Source organism: Neopsephotus bourkii, unplaced genomic scaffold (genome assembly GCF_033783945.1).
Source record: "Neopsephotus bourkii isolate Nb327-2 ecotype Australia unplaced genomic scaffold, CSIRO-AGI_Nbou_v1 NB_53, whole genome shotgun sequence".
NCBI lineage: Eukaryota > Metazoa > Chordata > Aves > Psittaciformes > Psittacidae > Neopsephotus > Neopsephotus bourkii.
This window is the reverse complement of record NW_026900570.1, coordinates 3,110,158-3,131,176: the sequence shown is the minus strand read 5'-3', so window position 1 is coordinate 3,131,176 and position 21,019 is coordinate 3,110,158. Positions and strand designations below refer to the sequence as shown.

Here is a 21,019-nt window from a genome sequence, read left to right as displayed (position 1 = left end):
AAATCCCTGGAGGCTTTGTGAAAGAGGCTCTTCAGCTCCACAGCCAAGACCTTGCCTATATGTAAGGAGCTGATCGAGAGCAAAAGCCTCTCTGCTTTGCCCTTGTGTGAGGCAGTGATTTTTTTCTATATGCAACTTAGGCCGAAGAGGCTCCTTGGTATTGTGGTGACTCCATCAGCCACCACATGTACTGGTCATGCACTTTTTGTCCCATCTGCTTTCTCTCCCCATGCTGACTCCATGCCCTGGGTCCCACGGGACAGGTCCTTGGTGCAGTGGCTGGGAGCTCTGCTGCAGTGCAGCCTGGACCCTGATCTGAATGTCAGGAGAGCAGGGCTGCAGGGTACACCATCAGTTGCACCTATGTGCAATTCAATCTGAAACCCCTAAGGTCTGGTGAAAAGAATTGCTACATTTCTAAGCACTTTCTTACCTTGCTTTGCCTTTGCTACACATGGACTAAGTACAAGGTCCCATCTAAAAGCTCTTGAAATAGCAGGAAAGACTTTCCATGACCCACAAAGGTGCTGAACTGGGCCATGTTTGATTTATACAGCTCCTGGGCAACAAGCCAATGTTTATGGAAGCTGGGCCTTTTTGACCCAGTTCTCATGAAAAGCAAGGGTGACAGCAGAAGTCCTGCCTTTGATAAAGCTATTAATCTTGGTTTACATACAATCACTTCATGTTTTCTGTTCACTCCTCTCTTTGCAAGCCAAGGTTCATAAAAGCCTTATGAAGCCAACAGGAGTGTCTCCATTCTCTTGGAAATGAGGACCTTGGTTCTGAAACGGAATCATTTTGTTGCCTGCAAGACTGAGCTTTGTGGCTGGCAAAACTCTTGACTCCTCCCAGTTCAGCTGTTTGTCATCCTTATGACAACCTGCACATAGGCATCATCCTTGCGTGTGGTTTGATCTTCTCAGTCCCTGCAGCATGCCCCTCCTGCGGCCCGGACTTTGTGTGGTGCAGGATGGTGCTGCATCCTGGCAAGATCTTGCTGAGCCACTATGCCATTTGCAGCAGTTCTGCTGTGTCTTCTTCGTTTTCTCCTTATAGAACATCCTTTCTGGAAGGTTTATATATGGCTTTGTGGTAGCCAGGCTCCCACAGTGCAGAAGGACATAGCCGCCCCATGGTCAGAAGATGGGACGGAATGGAAGAGCATCATGTGCACCTGGGCAAGAGCTATAAACAATTCCCTTTGAAAATGGGGTTTCATGGTCAGTTCAGTGACCAAATCCTTTAGTGTTCTGGACACAGCTACATTAAAATACCTCCTGGATGATCTGAGCTGTATACTGTGGTCCGTGTCCCCTGGTTAGAGCCTTCTGTATTATTTACTGCTCTCCACCAGTGGTGCTTCATGGTGGTGGACCGAAGCATACCTTTTTATAGACAAATTGGTATGTTCAAATTAGCATTCAGGAGCTGAAATTGCCAATTCTTTCCTAACTTCTATAAAACCAGCCAATTTAGTTTTGAAATCTTAAGAAATACCTGATTCAGATGACTTACCTGGCATGGTTTGTACTAGACTGAGTGTAGCTACATTAGAAACATTTTTAACATTTTCTAACATGTGGAGACTTGGTTCACTGGAGTAATGGGAAAAAAAAAATATCTCTCTGCTAAAATACCTTTGGAGCATATTCTCTCTTAAGACAAACATTATTTAGGTGTACTGAGGAGAATATTCTGCTTTGATGAAGATCAGAAGAAAGATTTTATGTGTTGACTTGCTCCAGAATATGAGGAGGTCAGAGGGGGGAATACTGCAGCTTTCCAGCAGGCTTGTGACTCTTCAGTCCAGCTGTGATAAACTGGCAGCTTGTCTTGAGCTCACAGCTGCCTGTCCTGCCTGTCCTGCCACTGAGTCACTCTGTGTAGCGACCTGACACACAGGAGGGGAGGTCTGCGGCTTGAGATAGGGGTGATGGTGTGATGCTGAGCTGAAACTTCATACGAGGACATGGGTTCTTGGTGTGGATTCATCTGGTTTTGGAAGTATTTGAGTGAACGGGAAATTTTGTTGGTTTGTAGTAGCAAGCATAGTTGATGAGCTTCAGCAATGTTATGTGGGTCATGGCTGGGCTTGTCATTTACCAAATAGTAGCAAAAGAGTAAGATTAGATCACATATATGCCCTTCTTAATGGGAGTATGTTTTTGTATCCTCTAAACTGCAATGGAGGGACTCTTTTTTTGTAAGGCTGTAGTTTTCCCTTCCAAAATGGTTGAGCGTGGCCAAAGCAAAAATCCCAAGCATTCGGGCTGTCGCTTGGCTGAGCCTCCTCATCTTGGCACTCACTTGCAGCGTGTTGCTGCTCCTGAGGATGATGGAACGGCTCCCACTGGGAGCTGGATCAAGTTTTGAGCTGCTCCTCACTGCTTGTTTATCTGTCCTATTCTCTGGGCTTGGCAGGTGGCATTTTTGCTCAGTGATTCATTCTCCAGCACATGCATTTATCTGGGCTGACATTTTAATCATGCAAATAAGGATCTCCTTAATGAAGAAAAAAATTAATTTCACAACTGTTGCTACAGACAGTGACAGTCCTGTTAATGTCATTATATTTATAATACAATCAGTGGCTTTTCCATAATTACTATAAACTGGTGCACTTAACAGTGGAGTAAAGGTTACACAAAGAGCTATGTGACTCCTCTTGTTCACTTGATTTTTTATCAAGAGCATTTGGCACTCTTCATGTGTTCTTTTGAAATCTTTGGTCATCACTGCTTCATTGCTTGTACTGCAGATGGCTTTGCCTTTGTCGGAGGAACAGACAGAATAAGTGGCAAGGAGACAACTCCTCTGTGACCTTTTGTGGCTTCTTGTCTTTCACATCGAAGGCTGCAGAGTAAACACAGTGACTCATTCTCCTTTGGTAAATAGCTGCCTTCCCAAGGTTTTGTTATTCGCAGGATTTTTCCATTAATATTCTGCACCCAAAGAGCAGCAGGATACGATCTGTGAGCAGCCACCAGGCTGGTTCTGCCTCTGGACTATTACAGATTTGGTAGGCAATAAAGAACTGAAATACCTGGGCAGGACCATACCCTTGTAGCGCAGGTTCTTCCACAACACGCTTAATTTTTCAGTTCTTCCCCAATGCAGTGCATCAGTGACAAGCTTAAAAAATTAGTTACATAGCCAAAAAACAGTCAGAAGAAAGGGCTTCCTAAGGGGGAAGGGTGCTAAAATGCTCTGAAATCAGCAGAAAGCAAGTGACTTGTGAAACTGAGGTGTCAGGTTGCTCAGCACCATTGTGCAGTGTCACCCTGGTAGGAGAAATAGCTGTTTCAGACCCAAAGCCTTCTTTCTCCACTTGTTCTTTGAAATGCTGTGAGTGAGGTGGCCAAAGCCCAGGTAAAGATGACCTTAATCCTCCAGAGTGAAGGGGACTGGGAACAGCACTTTGGTCTCAAGGTGATACGAACCACCTTCAGGCTGTGTTACCTCTGAGGAAAGGTGTTTTAGGGTTGGGTTTTTAACCTTGTGATCAAGGGATGATTTAAACAGTTTGAAAACATGTCTCAGAATAGAGCATTTGCTGTTGAGCTCAGGGCGCTTCCCACAGGCACTTGAGGTTGTTCCTGTAAAATATTTCATGTGTCAATAATGTCAGCATCAGCCTTTCAGTTTTACCCAAACGGGAATTTCCCTGGTGGCAGGAATGCAGGAAAAGTAAAGCTCAGCAGCTGAGAGCAAAGCTCTCAGGAACAGCAGGTTTGCTGCCAGACCTTGGGGATTTCTCTGGAGTGAAAGAGGAGGAGGAGAACAGCAAACGAAGGGAGGAAAAGCACAAAAGCAAGGAAAGGACTAGAGGTTATTGGCAGGAGAGTTTCAGCTTGTTGGTGAGCAATTCAGAAGCAATTTGTCATGTCACTTTGACCCATGATTGCCACCATAACTACACGGATTAAGGGCGTGATATATTTAACTGACCTATCTAGGCTGGAGAGGACCTGGTGTAGGTGGAGTATTGGAGCTGCATTGAACAGGTAAAGCCTCTATCTGTCCCAGCAGCAGTCCCTGTGCATGGTACAGGCTCAGGAAAAACTCAGTGGAATTAAAAAAAGCAGTGCTTGCCCACACTGGGCATGCCCCAGATGCTTTTTATTGGCAAAACATCTCTGTCCCTGGGGACCAGAATGGGTGTCCATGTGCTGCACTGACCCTGCAGACACTGGGACCACACTGATGGGGGGAGACTGGGAGAAGGGCCTGGAGCTGAAGAGTTTCTGGGTCATGGAGAAAGAAGCACGGGCTGGCAAAGACCATTAGGAAATGAGACTGTGATCTGGGGAACAACGCTGGGCACTGGGAGCAGGTGCTGGGGTGGCCAGCCAGGGGAGGGGCTGGCCAGGAGCTGTCAGGAATGGGGAGAGGCTGGAAGAGGAGGAACATGTCTTGGCTGTACACGTGCCACGTAGCATGGCACTTTTGCCCCCTTGAGCACTTGTGGCTCATCATGCCTCTGCAGCCTGATGTGTTCAGGTTAGTCCACATTTCCATGTATTGTTAATCTTTCTTCTGGCAGATGCTTTTAGTGAAAACAAAAAAACCTGAAAGACCTTGTAATTCAGACGTTTGTTTTCACTATCTTTCCTCTTAGAAAACGTGCAAGCCTGCAGAAAGACTTCTTCAGTAATGCTTTCCTGTACTAAAAAGGCTCAGAATCACAGGTGAGGGGATCAGTTCACATATATTGAAGTGATGCCTGCATCCAGGGTTTGAAGCCTGCATTATTACTGCTCAGGATGTTTCCCATATTCACCCTTGTATCTCAGTGGGAGATCACATCCCTCCTGAGTGGCAAGACAGTTTGTTGCCTTAGCTTCAACTTCTAAAAGCCTGGAACATTGCAGTTGCAGTGAAAGACCCTTTGAAGTGTTGCTACACACTTCTGGTTCTTCATTCAGGGATGATTATTGTATGTATTTTTATTAGATAATAACCATTTGGTATGATACGTCTTTTTATCTGACGCAGGAGCATGCCTTCAACCAGAGCCATAAAATGGGGCCTCAGCATGAAGGTTTCTAATGTTCTTTCCCAGGCAGCCTTCACAGCCCCCAGGGCTTCTTGTCTTGTAGAGCCAACCCCTGTTGTTAAACTGTCATGGATCTCACCTTCGGAGACCGAGATGAAAAAAAGAGGATGAGTACTATGGTCTGCATCTCAACGTTTATTTGCCTTTGGTTTTCCAGCCTCTTGGAGTTACATTTTAAAAGATTGCTCCCCTCAGGGACAAGTCTTGGAGCTCGTTTCTGCAGTGGTAGCTGACATTTGTCCATATCCTCATGACCCCAGGAGCTGGAACAATTAGCAGTGAAATCACATTATAAGAACTTGTGACTGCATCTTTACTGGTCAGACACAGGAATAAACTGGTTGTCCCAGTTAAATCTTCCTTCTTTCAGGCACAAATGAAAGGAGATGCTCCTTTATTCTCCTGTGCCAGTACTACAATGGCAGCCTGGTCTGTAGGTTGTCCTTGCTTGCTGTACGTGGTGTGGTGTCAGTGCCCAGTGCTCACAGATACCAAGTGCTGGCAAAGAACTGAGATGTTGGACACCACTTGTTGCTGACACGCCAAGACTGGCTGTCATGTGCCTTGGCAAGCTACTGCCACTTGGTTCTGTGTCCTCTCCTGTTGGACAGGGACTTTTCCCAAACCCTTCTCCAGAAATATTGAAGATTCATCCTCTGCAGTTGCCGAATGGGGCATTTTGTCTGCTGGGATCAACCGGTTGTTTTTCCCCTATCCATTTGTTGGATAGGAGAGGGGACCTGGACCTAGAGATCTCATCTTTGCCCTTCTCAGCATATTTTTGTTCACCTAAAATCTCTGACTGGTGAGAATAAGTGTGAAAGCTGCTGAATGACCGAAGTGATGTGATGCTCTGGGGCTCTCCGATAGCCTCCGCTTCTGTCACTTGGCAAATGGCAGTGCTGTGCCACTGCACTACTGAGATGTGATGGCTTGTTCTCTACTGTGTGAGTTATGGGGGAATTAGTTCCTATCTTGTGAATTGATTTTTGGGAACCTTTGGAGATAGCGTGTAGGAAAAATAACAGTGTAGTGTGCAGCCCCATCAGCAGGATCAGCATCTCTGATGACAGCGGGGAGCCTGGGCAGAAAGGGTGTCCTGTGCTTGCAGACCCTGTGACCAGCCTTGGAAGGGTGCAGGGAAGGGAGAAGTTTTAGGTTTCCTCTATGAGCACAGGGATTGGCCCAGACAGAACTTTCAGGGATGTCAGCAGCATTCTGCCTGATTGAGGGCTGTGTAGTGCTGAAAACAGGACAGGTCTGGCATAGTGAGCTTACACAAGACTTGAATTAGACTCTTATGAGAATGCTTTTTGATTAATTGAGCACATTAGTCTGATAATAATTTTCCAGATCTTGTATTGTTTTCCAAATATGAACTAATTTTCCTGTCTGACAGTAGTAACATGACCAATGTCTGGTGTGCACAGTTCATTCTGCCTTTACATCAGGATTAAAACTGTGGATTTCAAAAGGCAAGTGTTTCTGAGGCATTACTTGCAGTGGTCCAACTAAAAATCGATATGCTTCCATGGGGCACATTAAAAACATATAGAAAAAATGTTATGGCCAAAGCTTGAGCTGATGATCTCTGTTCCAAGACAGACGGAGCAGTGCCAGCTCTGGGTGCCACAAGCAGAGGCATATGATGTGTCTCATACAGTCAGCAATGGCAAATTTGGCCTTGGAAAGCAAAATCAACATATGAGCAATCATGGTAATGCCTGCTGCCAGCTCCTCTCCCCCTTCCCTCCCTCGGCTCCCTCCTACTTGGAAGGACATGAAAACTGTTAGTTGTGGCGTCACCTGCAGAGGATGAAAGTGACATTTCTGAGACACATCGCACGGGGAAGCTGAGATGTTTTGATCCGTCTCAGGCAAGGCTGATGGCAATTTAAAGAAGATGTTTCTGTACGTGCTGAGATGTCACAGCGCCTGGCTGATGGATAGAACTGCTGGTGGAAGAGCAGTGTTGTATAGTTCTCCTGCAAGAGTGGCTGTGGAGGCAGGATCTGACCTTTAATTAACCCAGCCATCAGAATGGGAGCCACAAATACTTGTAAGAGTATGGGATTTTTTTTTAACTAACACATACAATAAATAGTAAGGATTGCTCTGAAACCCTGAGGATCTTCAGTCCATTGCCATTCCTCCCCTTGAGCCCTAAATCCATATGCTTATTGTTCAATATTAATTTTTTTAATATTAGCAGTTTACATAATTCAGTGTTACAGCACACACATATAATCTTTAACATATATGTATTAAAATTATATATATTTTCTGCCTAGAGAGGATCCTGTGCTGCATTAAGCCAAAGGAGACAGTAGAGCTAAGCCAGTGCTGGTGCCTAGTTAAACCTTTTATGCTACATATTCTCTTCCCAGCCTTTCTTCCTCTTTCCTGTTTTCCTCTGCAGGGTAGGAATCCAGCAGGTGTGAGCTTTATATCATCTTTGAAATTCAGAATAAACTTTGAAACAGGACAAGGCTCCTGACTCCTGAGTGTGCAGTGCTGCTGGGCACGCTGCCCTCTGCACTTTGATGCTTCACAGCTCATTTTGCTTAATTCAGTTACGTGAGAGTGCAGTAGCAAAGAGCCAACACTAGATAGCATTTTCTGTTTGTTTTGAGGAAGAAAAGCCTTTTGTTCTCGTATTTAGGTAGATTCTGAAAAAATTATAAGCACATATTTTAGATGTGACCAATTGTTAATGTTTTCTGATGATCTGTGCAACATCTCCTACAAATTCAAAACAACAGGCAACAAAATTATCTCTTTATCTGTTGTTTTCTTGACATAATTGTATCAGTATAGAATTTATCTGCATTTCTGAAGTGCCTAATGCTATTTTGCCTCTAGAAGCTGAGGTAAGAGGCTTATATTTGATCTTTGCACAGGCCATGCGTCTGATCCTATTAACGTCAGTATGGAATCTCCACCAGGATGGGATCCAGCCTGTTGTATGCTTGTAAGTATGAGGAAATAATATCACAAGCTGTAACATGAGCAGTGAAGGTGTATTTCTTGTGATCTACAGAACATCAAATAAGCTACAGATAGGATGTGTCTCACAAATTAATTATGTTTAATCATGTTTATGTGTGGTTATGTATATGCCTATGAGGAAAATGCTGAGTTGCTATTACAGATGGTGAAGATCCAGGGTCCAATTTGGCGTCTCCATCTATTGCCATCCAATATATCCTAGGATATCTGAGACATCCACATGTAATCTATGTGAGCAACCTGCTCTAGTGGAAGGTGTCCCTGCCTGTGGCAGAGGGTTGGAACTAGATGATCTTTAAGGTCTCTTCCAACCTAAACCATTCTTTGATTCTATGTTTCTATGAATATATTATTCTATGATTCTGTAATTCCATGTGAAACCCATGAGCTTCTGGAGTGTTAGCTGTAGTCCAGATGAGATACCTTGCAGCATTTCAGAGTATGCCAGATCCCTGCATTGGGCAATTGGATCAGGCCCCAGATGTAGGTGTCTTAATTTTCAAGTTGAATCTCATCCTTAATGCAGAAAGGATGAGGAAGGATTCTTCATTCTGTCAGCTAAACTTGGATATTAATCTGAGAGGCCTTAAGCTGCTGTCCAGGTTTCAGCTGGAATAGAGAGTTTGTTTTTTTTCTTGATATGGTGCTGTGTTTTGGATTTAGTATGAGAACAACAGTGATAATATACCGATGTTTTAGTTGTTGCTCAGTAGTGTTTACTCTAAATCAAGGACTTTTCAGTTTCATGCTGTACCAGTGAGGAGGGGCACGGGAAGCCAGGAGGAAGCAGAGACAGGACATCTGACCCAAACTAGCCAAAGAGGTATTCCATACCACAGCATGTCATGCCCAGTATATAAACTGGGGGCAGTTACCCTAAAGGCCCAGATCACTGCTCGGGTCAGGCTGGGTATCAGTTGGCAGGTGGTGAGCAGTTGTATTGTGCATAATTTCTTTTTTTCCCTTTGGTTTTATTTATGTCTATTATTATTACTATTATTTTTATTATTAATAATTTTTTTCCAATAATGAAGCTGCTCTTATTCCGTGAGTTTTATGTGTTTTTTTTTTTCCTGAGTCTTGTCCCCATCCCACTGGGGATGCAGTGTGTGCGAGTGAGCAGCTATGTGGTACTTAGTTGCGGCTGGAGTTAAACCATGACTGTCCTTTTTGGTGCCCAACATGGTGCTTGAGGGGTTTGAGATAATGACAGGTTTGACTGGGATGTGCCAGGTTGAATTTGTATCTGTTATTGCTGTTCAGCTATTAGTTGGCAGGTTCCTGTGCTGCCACGGGGCTTGCTTGACTTACTGAATGTTGGAGTCTAGTGCTTGTTAGTGGTTGCTTTTTGCTTTTGCTGCTTGCTGTAGTGCTGTACAGCTTATCATCTGATGCTGCTGTGTCTGGGAACATTCTGATAACAGCAATGGCAATGTGCCTGGGTTGGCAGATGGCTGGGGCATCACAGCTGTTTCTGCACTGCTGTACTGGGGAGGCCAGAACTCCAGAGTGAACTGGAGTCAAAGACACTGTGACCTGTGTTTGAGTCCACATGAGAGCAGGACACCCAAAGTGTCTGTGGCCATGAATATGTGTCTGTACCATGAAGGTATGTCTTTAAGGATTTGCAGCTGTTCATGAGGTCATGCTGGAGCACCTCAAAGCATGGGCCATGGATAAGCTCACAGAGCAGGTATACCCCTGGAGGGACTATAGTGATGGGCAAAGGCATGTTGGAGCACAGTTACTCTGAAGGGACTGTGGCTGTGGATAAGGCCATGCTGCAGCAGGTGTATCTCTAAAGGCACTGTGGCCCATGGGTAAAGCCATGCTGAAGCAGGTGCACTTCAGAGTTACTGTGGCTGTGGATAAGTCTGTGCCACATCTGATATACCCCTGAAGAGACTGTGGCTCATAGATAAAGCTCTCCTAGAACAGGTACACCCCTAAGGGACTGCAACCTGTGGATAAGTCTGTGCCACAGCAGTACAGGGGTGGAGTTCATTGCAACGTTAAACCATATAACCTGGCCCAAAGAGACCAGAAGTGGAGATGGTAATGGAAATACCTTTAAACTATTACAACCTGGGATTTGAGTTGATTGTTATAGGAATTGCTTTAACAAGAACCACCTGAACCAGTGGAATACAAGCCATACAAGAAGCAGCGCAAGTACAGCAGTGTCCTGACCTGAGCTGGCTTTGATGCCTAGTAACTCCACACAACACACCACCTCTCCTGTTCTGAATGACCACCATAAGAGATGGGGCTCAAAGTCATGGACAAAATTAACTCAGTGTACGTATCTGTAGACATTTCTGAACATATTATGAACATTTTACAGCAGTGGTCTGTGGACTAAGGGAATGATATATGTATATTATATCAAAGGATGAGAAGGGGGGTGGTGACTAATGAGCACATATTAGATAGTGTGGAACCTGAGCATGACGTAAATGGTGTGGAATAAGGAGTGGAGAATGTGTTGTGTTTTTTTTCTGGAATATAGTTAATTTTCTTCACAGTAGCTAGTATGGGCTCTGTTTTGGATTTGAGCTGAAAATAGTGCTGATAACACAGGGATGTTTTTGTTACTGCTGAGCAATGCTTACGCAGAGCCAAGGCCTTTTCTCATCCCATCTCATCAGGGATCAGGCTGGAGGTGCATGAAAAGTTAGGAGAAGACACAACTGGGCCAGCTGACCTCAACTATGGTCAGCTATGTCAGCATGTAAAGCTGGGGGAAGAAGAAAGAGGAAGGGGGGATGCTGGCAGTGATGGCATTTGCCTTCCCAAGTGGCTGTTACACCTGATGGGCCCCTGCTCTCCTGGAGATGGCAGAACACCTATCTGCCCATGGGAAATGGTGAACGAATTTCTTGTTCTGCTTTGCTTGTGAGAGCAGCTTCAGTTTTACCCATTAAATTCTCTTTATCTCACCCCATGTGTTTCCTCACTTTTACTCTTCCGATCCTCCCCCCATACCACTGCAGGGTGGGGAGTGAGTAAGTGACCGTGTGGTGCCTAGTTGCTGGCTGGGATTAAACGATGACAGGTACCTTGCCCAGCTTCCAGAAAGTTGTAGGTCTCCTGTAGGGTCCCATGAAAAAGCCCTAGGAAAATGTCTTGGAAACCCTAGGTCCTCTCAAAGGGGTCTACATCCTCAGTCTTTGACAGCTGACTTCTGTGCTGTGCTTCTGAGCAGATGCTTTCAGGCTCCACTGAAGCTGGTTGTAGTGAAGCAGTTGATCCACGTGACAGCAGCATTGCATTTGGGCAGTCCCTTGGCTGAGTAAACCGCACAAACAGGAGAAGGATATGATCCTATTTGCCCATATCTCACAGAATAACCCTCACTATGGGGTCCTCAGTGTCAGGTAGAGTGGGAATAGGCATGGAACAGATCCTGAAGGATCCCAGAGGCTGCTGCTAATGGTGGGCTCTCACCTCCAGAAGGAGGTGGAGTCCAACCATGGCAGGCTGTGTGCTTTGGTTCCCCAAGGCACTTGTGTGATTGCAACATCCAGGAACAGCACTGCAAAACTCTCCTTAAAATATGCTGATCGCACAGGAACTTGAGGCAGCTGTACCACAGTGTCTTACAGTAATTACTTGGCATTGCTTTAGCATATGAAATTGGTTTTGATGAGAGCTCTGATTGCTCTTTTGATGCAGATCTTGTTGTGAAACTGCACAGGAGTTCAGGGCTTTGAGGTTTTGCTTTCTTTAAAATGTGGAGTTTCAAATTCCTTTGGTGAGGGTTTCTGGCAAGGCACATTTCTCACTGTCATTGCCGTCTGGAGACCTCATTTTTTAGCATTAATTTCAGTGTTGATATATAGCATGCATCTTAGATGTTTGGGATGCTTTAGTACTACTTGGAAATCATTGCTCTATTGCTCTGCATGCTCCACACAGGGAAGAAAGTGGATTGGTGACTGGAGTAATTTGAGGATCAGCTGCACACTTCCCACTGATCTGTTGGGAGGGTATGAAGCCACCCAGAGCTACAGCCAGATTTTTCTGAGTGCTGGTCCTTAGTGCTGTGCCAGAAGAGCCCTGTGCAGGTATCCAGTTGCTTGAAAATCTCAGTGTCAGCCCTGGGGGATGCTGACATTTCAACCTTAATTTGACAAAAATCACAATAATGGCAATTTAGATGGAAAAGGAGATGTAAACAGGGTAACAGCAATAGTAACATCAAACCCAGGGGAAAAAAACAAGCTCAGTTTAAAAGTGTTCCCAGTTTCTTTCTGCTGTTCCTGAGATCTTTGTATCTCAAAGCTTATCCAGAGTCAGGCAGTGGGACAGCTGCAGCCTGAGTTGCAGAGCCAGTGCTAGGGCTGGAAATCCCTGCTTCTGATGCAGCGTTTGGCTTACTTGGCCTTGAGTTTTTCTTAAAGGATTAATGTATGAATGCACAGATGTGCTTACAGAGTATTTAACTCTGTGCTTCTCCTTCAAGCTCCTCTCTCTGAGGAAGTTAGAGGCGTGATGGAGAACTGAGGGATTCCTTGCAACCATATGTTCAGGTTAATTGCAACTGGGCATCGCTATCAGGTAATCTCTAAAGGAAGAGAAACTGAGATGAGTTTGTACAAAATCTTAAATTTTGATCTATTCCCTGAATATGCTGGGGAAAAGTGGTGCTTGGCTTATAGAATGCTTTCTGCACAGCGCAGGTAGGACTGCTATTATCTGCCCTTTAAGCCCCCAAATGCAGCATCCTGTAGAAAACAGGTTCCTATTTTGGACAAATATATCCTTTTTTCCAAACCAGATACCACAGAGGTTGACCCCTTGGCTAAAAACAACCTGCAGTCAAAATTGATTCTTCACTGCTAAGTCAAGATAAGGTACTTTTAAACCAAAAAACAGATAGCCCTGAGCAGAGGGTTGCAGTGATCTAGCAAGATCCATTAAAAGCTCTGTCTGCAGAGGCTTTGCCTGTAGCTTTCCACTCCCAGCAAGGAAATGCTCACACATGTCGTCTGGTCTGTACTGATAAAATCGAAGTATGATAATGGAGGCAGGACACAAGAAATTATTCTGGAAACTGTTTTTTTTTCTGGATTCTTCATGTGCTTTTAATAGTAGCAAAGGCAAAGCCACAGACTGATCAGTGCTAAATTTATTACTCTTAACCCAGAATCCATTCAGATTTGTGATTGCAATGTCAGGGTTCCTGTTTTAATCATACTCCATACCGCTGTTTTTATCTGAGGTATATATGAAGTTGTCACACTTGGCTGGGGAAGTCTTTCGCCTGCTATTTGTATGAACTGTGATTTGCATGATACGCTGCAAAATGCAACACTGGCTCCTCTCTGATGATGCTACAACACAGTAGGGTATTCATACAGAGGTGGCTTCCCCTCTCCATCACCATGGGTGAGGTGATGAAGTAGCTTGTCTGCTCAGGATGGGAAGGAAAGCGGCTTTGCTGGTGCAGGTTTCTATGTGGGCAGGATTGCACCATGCTGCACACCACTGGAGTACAACGGTGGGCTTTGGGAGCAGTGACTGGTGGCTCAGCATCCTCCTCCTGCTGTGCACCTTCGTGTCACTGCTGCGCTTGCGGCAGGGCACTGAGCCTTAGAAAATCCCCTGTAATATTTCTTAGATAATAAACAAGCTCAGGCATTTTACAGCCGTAAGCGATAACCTGTGATAAATGCAAAGGTAACTGTGTGTGTCCTGGCCTTCAGAGCTCACTGTGATTCTACCAGAAGTGCAAATGAGCTCCAAAAAGCCAATTTCAGCTTTTACAGTCGGGTGTCTGTGCTGCACCAGCTGCATTTTAAGGCACTGCTCCCTGAAATGTTGCCTTAAATTTAATACCCGTGGACATTTAACCCCTAAAGATATTTCCATCCCCTTTCAAAGGTGCTTTGTCTTTCACAAGGCTTATGTTATTTTAAATAATGCTCTACTGTGTTTCCCCTTTTTACTTCCACATTTAAGAGAACGAAGGAAAAAGAAAATAGGGCAAGGTAACAGCTGCTGAGGCTGGACTGGAATACCTCAAGCCCTGTGAGTGCCACAGGGATGGGATCCCTGAGAGCTGGAGGAGCCCATGGGACATCCCCCCAAGCATCCAGCAATACTGTGGTAACTGGTTTATCTTTTAAACACTGCACCTAAGAAAAAAAAAAGTGTAAGACAACTTTTTGTTTAGAAATGTACCTTTTTCCCCAAATAAAGTTCCCAAATCTGAAATGTCAAGTAATTTTTTCCATCTTGTAAGATGTTTTTTATGTTCTTCTCAAATAGTAAATGAAAACATTAGGGAAAGTGGAAAAATCACCATTTTTCTCAGTCAAATGAAAACTTGTGACCAAAAAGCTCTAAATAAGGAGAAAGTGCTAATGGAAAGTTACTTAGGGTAACTTCAAGTGTTGGGTTTTTTTCATTCATTTGCAGTGATTAGTCTTTGCAAGCTGCCAACTTGCCTGTTCCTTTTGCCTCCTCCAAGTGTTTTACACACACATGTCAGTTTGGTAGGTTTAAACTAAAATAAGAAGTTTCCTCAGTGGTTTAAGATAAGCAAAATCCAGAGCTGTATTGAAAGCTCAAAGAAAGTGGGAACCTAGTGTTGAACTGTAGGGGGTAATGTTGCTACACATACTCTGCCTGCCGGCTGCAAAAGGTAGATAAAGCTATTGACTGTATTATTACGTGACAAACTGTATCTCTGCAGAAGGAATAAAAACATGTGATTACTCTTTGCAACCTCCTCCCTCTGTCCTCAACATCTCTCATTTGCAAGGGCTCTTTAGCTCTTCATTTTTTCCCAGTACCGCATTGTCATATAGTCTTAGTCTAGAATAGTATGTCTTTTACAGTCTAGGGTCATATTTTGCATTTTGTCTTTATTTACTGCTTGTGGCCAGCCTTGCTCGGAGTCAAAAAAACATAGTGTAATTTTGCCACCAGCGAGAGAGACTTGGGCAAGAAGTAGGGGCAGGCAACCTTGGAGTCAAGAGAAATGAATCCTTGGTGGGAGCCAAATGGGATGGTACCATGTTTGGTCCCTATGCCTTTGGCGTGGCTGTGTGTCCTGAAAACAAAGGCAAGCTGGGTCATCATTCTGGTTTTTAATGCACCAGGCTTTGATGATGCCAGTGTTATCAGCCACACGGTCTGTACCAATGAACATCATAATTTGTGGCTGACTGGCTGTACATCGTGTGACATAGCACGTGCTCTATATGCAAGGAGTAAAGATGCTCCCCGCCCCCCTCCGAAGACATACGAGCTCAGCTCATAAATGCAGTGTTTGCTGCTGTGCATCTATTACAGCTGCCTGCAATGACTCCCCACTCCCCTGCCTCTATTGAGCTAGTCCCTCTGCATGAGAGTTTAACGGGATAAAGAAATGTCCTTTTGGGCACCTGGAGAGAGTTGTCAGCCACCCCCAACAGCCTCCATCACAAGCCGATATATTATAACAATCATTATTAATGATTGCTTGGCATTGCCAAGGACAGTAAACTTTCCACGCAGCCAGGTTGCTGCGTGCACGGGGTTTTGAGGAGGGATACGGTTCATAACATTGAGAATGACAACGTGCAGTCTGTAATTGAGTTCTGCTTTACAGTAATCTGTCAGGGCTGTGAGATCAGGCACTAACAGTGCCCTCCATACAGCCAGAGCTGAGTCCACTCTCAACTATGCCACAGTCCAATGTGGAGACTGTGTAGCAGGAACATAGCTTTTTCTCATGTCAATATGAATATGTTTGTGCTAGGAACTAAAGCTATACCACTTTTGCATCCTTGCCTGAGTGGTTACAATGCTGTAAATGATGAATGGCTCTATTTGAGTTATACTGGGGTGATGCTGGGCAGAGAACGGCAAGGATTATTAATTTTGGATACAAACACTGGAGACAAGTGGAGTTAATGGAGTACTACATCCTACATTTATCAGGGGAGAGGTGGGAACAGCAACAGGCTTATTCAGTGCATTGCAGTTCTGAACAGCATCTGTACCAATTTCCCAGAATCTGAAGTTATATACTATATTTTAGGCATTTTCAAGCAGAATCTTTCATTAAACGTGCCAGCACGGAAAAGAAATTTATTGATCTCTGCTAGGTTTTATATGATATGGGCTCCTGATGAACGGGGGCAGGTTGGAAGGTAAGCTAAAACCTTTCTTGCTGGTTGTTGTAACTTCACCAGGGAGGCTGCTTTATCCCCACACGTTTCCTGCCCCTGTATGCACATCTCATCCCATCCATGCAAAAAGCCTTTTATTCCCTTGCTTACCCATTGAAGATCTTAGGCCGCAGGTACCACAGCGATGAAGCTTCTCTAACCACCACAACGGTCTTCTTGTGAGAGCTTCTCTTCTCCAGCAGCCTTTCCAAAGGATCTGCAATGAATGCAAAGAGCCTTGGCAGGAACTGGGTTTTCACTGCTTTTTTTATGGAGTGTCTGCCACGTTGAGGCTCTTGGGTCTGATCACAGAAAGCTAATGCAGGAAAAATAAAGCTGCTCCCAAGACAGACTGACTGACAGACTTGTCATGATGATAGTACACATAGTTGAAATATTATGGCTGCGTTCTTGAAAACCATAGCCAGGGTAAGCTGTTTCCTTGAGTGCATGTGGTAAAAATAACACCTGCTCTGCAGACAGTGGATTTGACAGCTGCAAAGTCATAGTGTAGGCATCTCCAGAAGCACTATATATTTTTGCTTTGTACCCCAAATAATAATAGTTGTTGTTATGGAAAAAGGGTGGGATGAGATGTAAATTCCCAGGTACAACTGAAAGAGTGTGATGGGGGTTTATGGCTCAGTAGAACTAATAAAAGCCATCAGTGGTGCCTCTCAGTTGAAGGTGCATCAATCATTTCTCACATTGTGCACAGGTCCAGTGACCTGTCACTTGCACTGCTTGCTATGGCTGCTTGGCAAGATCCAAACTAATGTCACAAAATGCAACACTGGTTTGTTGAGCCTGAAGTGTTTCATTTTTATCTGTGGAGACGTTTTTACTGAGTCTTACTGCAGACTGCAGGCAGGATCCTGCCTGGATTCCTGGTAAGCATCTTCTAGAGCCTCATTTACTGATGAACCCCTTGCATGGCTTCTGCAGCAGCCCAGTGCTGTCATTGCTCTGTGGTCAATGGCTGCAGACTCCAGCTCCTTTATAGGAGGGTGTCAAGGGAGGCAGATTTGCTTTAGCAGGGTCAGCTATGGTGGGGAAGTTGTTTCTCCACCACTTTCTAGAGAGAAGGCGCAGATGGGTCTTTGATCCAGAATACATGAGGGGTAGAAGAAATGAGTTGCTCAACTGCGATCCATGTTTACTGGTGTCCTGTGTTTAGCAGTAGCAGTCATTTTTTCTCTTTCTTAGTAGCTGGTGCAGTGCTGTGTTTTTGACTTTCGGCCTGGGAACGGTGCTAATAACACCAATGGTTTTAGTTACTGCTCAAATGTTTTAGTCTGGCCAAGGACTTTGTGGGCCTCATGCTCTGCCAGGGAGGAGGGGAAGCTGGGAGGAAGCAGAGACAGGACACCTGACCCAAACTGGCCAAAGAGGTATTGTATACCACAGCACGTCATGCCCAGGATGTAACTGGGAGTTACCCTGGAAGGGCTAGAGGACAGTGGGGTTGGACGAGGTATTTGTTGGTGTTTGGTCAGGCTGGGGTGGGGCGCGTTATTGGTCAGCGGGTGGTGAGGTGTTGTATTCTTTTCCCTTGTTATTTCCCTTGTCATTATTATTATTGGTGATAGCAGTAGTGATTTGTGTTATACTTTAGTTACTAAACTGTTCTTATCTCAACCCAAGGGAGTTGCATTCTTTTGATTCTCCTTCCCATCCCTCCGGGAGCAGGGGGAGGGCAAAAAGGGGGGGAGAGAGTGAACGAGCTGTCTGGCTGGGTTTAAACCACGACAACACATTGACAGCAGGAAATGGTGGCCATGATTCTTACTCCTCAGAAAACCACCAAGGTATGAACCCTTCCTTCATTAGTTTGCCTGGGTGGTTAATCACCATGAAAAAAACTGTGTTCCAGAATCCATCAGTAATCCTCTGGCTGTTACTTTCAGCCACTTGTTCTGGTTCATGACCCTTTCTTCTAAAGATTTCCTTCCTTTAAATGTAATTATGATCTGTGATCAAACCAACTTTTGATCTTCTTTTAGATGAAATTAAACAGATGGAGCTTCTTGGTTCTCATACTAGTTAGGCAACTTTATCACTTCTCAGATCTTTCTGTGGTTTCTTCCTAAAACCTCTCTCGTCATCAAGCATCCATTCAAAAATGTTGCCAATGAAAGCTGCATTCAGTATTTTAGTTTCCCTACCTAATTTCACCAGTCAGGTAAAAATTACCTCCATGGTCTCCTTTTTCTATCCTTTTGTGAGTATTTTTTTTCCCACACTGTTGAAAATGTAATGTTGAGCTATTTCTTCATTGCAGCTTATAAATTATTGTCAGGGTTACAGTTTTACCATACACAGCCACTTATTCTTCAGATTTTCCCAGATAGCTGTGTTACATTCTTTATGCATTTAGTTTTATTTTATTTATTTTCATTTATATAAATCAGGTTTTATATACACACATACAGATGCCAAGAAATCCTGACACATCTACATGCTATTGCGAGTGCTGCTGGTGTTGTATTTCTCTGTGATTTCTGTCCAACAGCAGCCACCCTTCATGTCCCTCCTGAATATCAGTTGAATTTATGAACTGAAAAATACTGGCAACAATCAAGAGGCTTTCATGGAGAATAGTTCTTTCTTAAATTACTGTGATACTGTTCTTCAGTGAGCTAATGAGTTTAGCTGATAGAGGTCAACTGAATGCACTGTAGTTATGCTTTTTCAAGTGTTATCATCACATGGTATGCTCTAACTTTGTTAAAAGTTTGCATAAAAAGTGGTATGACACATTAAATGGATTAAAAACTACCTGGCTAGTCTCAAAAAACTAATTACTATATTTTAGTTAGGAATTATCAGCCAATTTTTCCTTTCAGGCATTATTCCTTTGCCAAAGATGTATGCTCTATATTTATCATAGGATCATGGAGCTATCATAAATTGAGGGGAAAATATGTGATTGGAGAAAAATATCCAGGTGACACAGTGATTGTGGGCATAATGATAGGGCAGACATATCATTTATATAGCATGACCTTAATCACTCAATAGCATGCACATAATTAAAACCTTTTAAGGCAGTAAAAGTAAACTCATAAGTTTAGGATTAAGGAATGTATATGCTATGGTGATAAAATGAAGGACTGGATCCTTACAAAAATGCAAGAGAATTAGTGAAGTCCTCAGTGAATCAGGCGGTGTAAATGCTTCAGGTGAGGCACAGAAAGAATTTAGGTGCTCAAGTCCAAAACTGCAATTCTAACTTTCCTCCTCAGCATTTGTGTAAATAGCATTTTGGTAACTTCTAGACTTCTTTACTTTTTTACTCAAAGGTTGACTGTCCTAAGTTGAAAATAGAAGAATGACTGTGTCAGGCTAAGAATCATGCAGGCCTGTATCCCATCTCCAGCAGAGATACTTCCAGTGTTACTTCCCCGAAGTGCTTCCCACTTCGAAGTGATCTGTGATTTGTGATCTTCCTAAGCCAGGAGTGTCTTTGTGTCTGCTGATGTATACAGGGCCCTCCTGTCACGCTTATGTCTGCTTGCCCTGGAAACTGTGTCCAACCACAGATTAATGACTTTCTGCATAAACAACAACCTTCTTGTAGCCTGTTGTGTACTTGTTTCATACAAGTTCTTGCATGGAAGAATTGCTTTTGTTCCATGTGCTGCTCATACAGACCTCTGCCTTCCCTCTTCTGCCTGGTGTCTTCTGCAACCCAGTGCTGGGATTCAGGCAAGTTCCTTTACAAGGAGTTCCCTCACACAGTGTTCCCTGAGCGTCCCTAACCCTCAGGGAACTTCTAACTCTACGCAGCTCTGTACAAAATCAGCAGTAATTGATTTATTTTGAAATATGGCTGGGAAAAGGAAGCAGCAATTGTGCAACATCTTGCTGCTTGCTGAGTAGAGCAGAATATGGAGCAGCCTAATTTGCTTCCTTTCCCAGCCCTTTGACAAAGTGTTCCAAGCATTTACATTATGTGGGGTGTTGCCTCACTGTAGCCTCTTGTGTTTTATAAGAAAGGACAACCTTCTTGCCCCTCAGAAGGGGCAACCTGCTTGCTTCTTGAAGGCCAAACATGCTTGCCTTCAGGGTGATGTTCAGGCTGTGGAACTTGAGTTTAGTCCTGTGGGTCTTGCATCAGGTACTGGATGTCAGGGAAGGGGATTATTCTCCATGTGGGCAAGTTTAAGTAGCTTAAGTGCATGTAGTGCTTCTGATGATCTTCAGATGGCTGATATGAAGATCACTGGCTTCATGCAAAGTGTCCTTGAGCAGTGCTGGAATGATTTCATAAGGTGTTAGTTTTGCTAAACCTCATGATTTTGGGCTGTAGCTTTTCCTGTCTTTTGCAGAGAGATCAACAAGCTGCTTGCTCACTGGTGGTGAATTGATTTTTTCCCACATTCAGACTCAAGGCTGCAAGAGGGCTGTCATATCCCATAGGACTTCTCCATAGCTCCTCTTGTTACACAGGCTGTTATCTCCCAGAATAAGAAACAAAGAGCAGTTCCTGTCTCTGGGTTGAGCAGGAGAAAGTGGAGCATTTGTATGAGTTACTCTTCTACATCAAAGGTTAATTTTTCAATGTGAAATCATGACATAAATATTGGTAAAGTTAAAAACATCATTTAGGGCAATTCCTGTTTTTTGACACCATGACTCTGGAGCCAGCCTGGTCTTACCAACAAGGTGTTGAATTAATTAATGGATACCAACAAGACATTAATTTCACACGTTTTGCTCTTTTGAGCCTATGACAGCTGTGCATTCGCATATAAAATATGCAGAGGTTAATTAGTCATCTTATTGT

The 21,019-nt window shown here is 44.0% G+C and overlaps 1 long non-coding RNA gene across 1 annotated transcript; it reads left to right on the top strand.

Annotated features, from left to right (window-relative positions):
* The first annotated feature begins 4,437 nt into the window (after nucleotides 1-4,437).
* Nucleotides 4,438-17,394, top strand: LOC133209577 (uncharacterized). The gene is made up of 3 exons (XR_009724683.1): nucleotides 4,438-4,503; nucleotides 4,622-4,691; nucleotides 17,310-17,394. It is a non-coding gene; the product is annotated as an uncharacterized LOC133209577 (long non-coding RNA).
* Nucleotides 17,395-21,019: the final 3,625 nt, after the last annotated feature.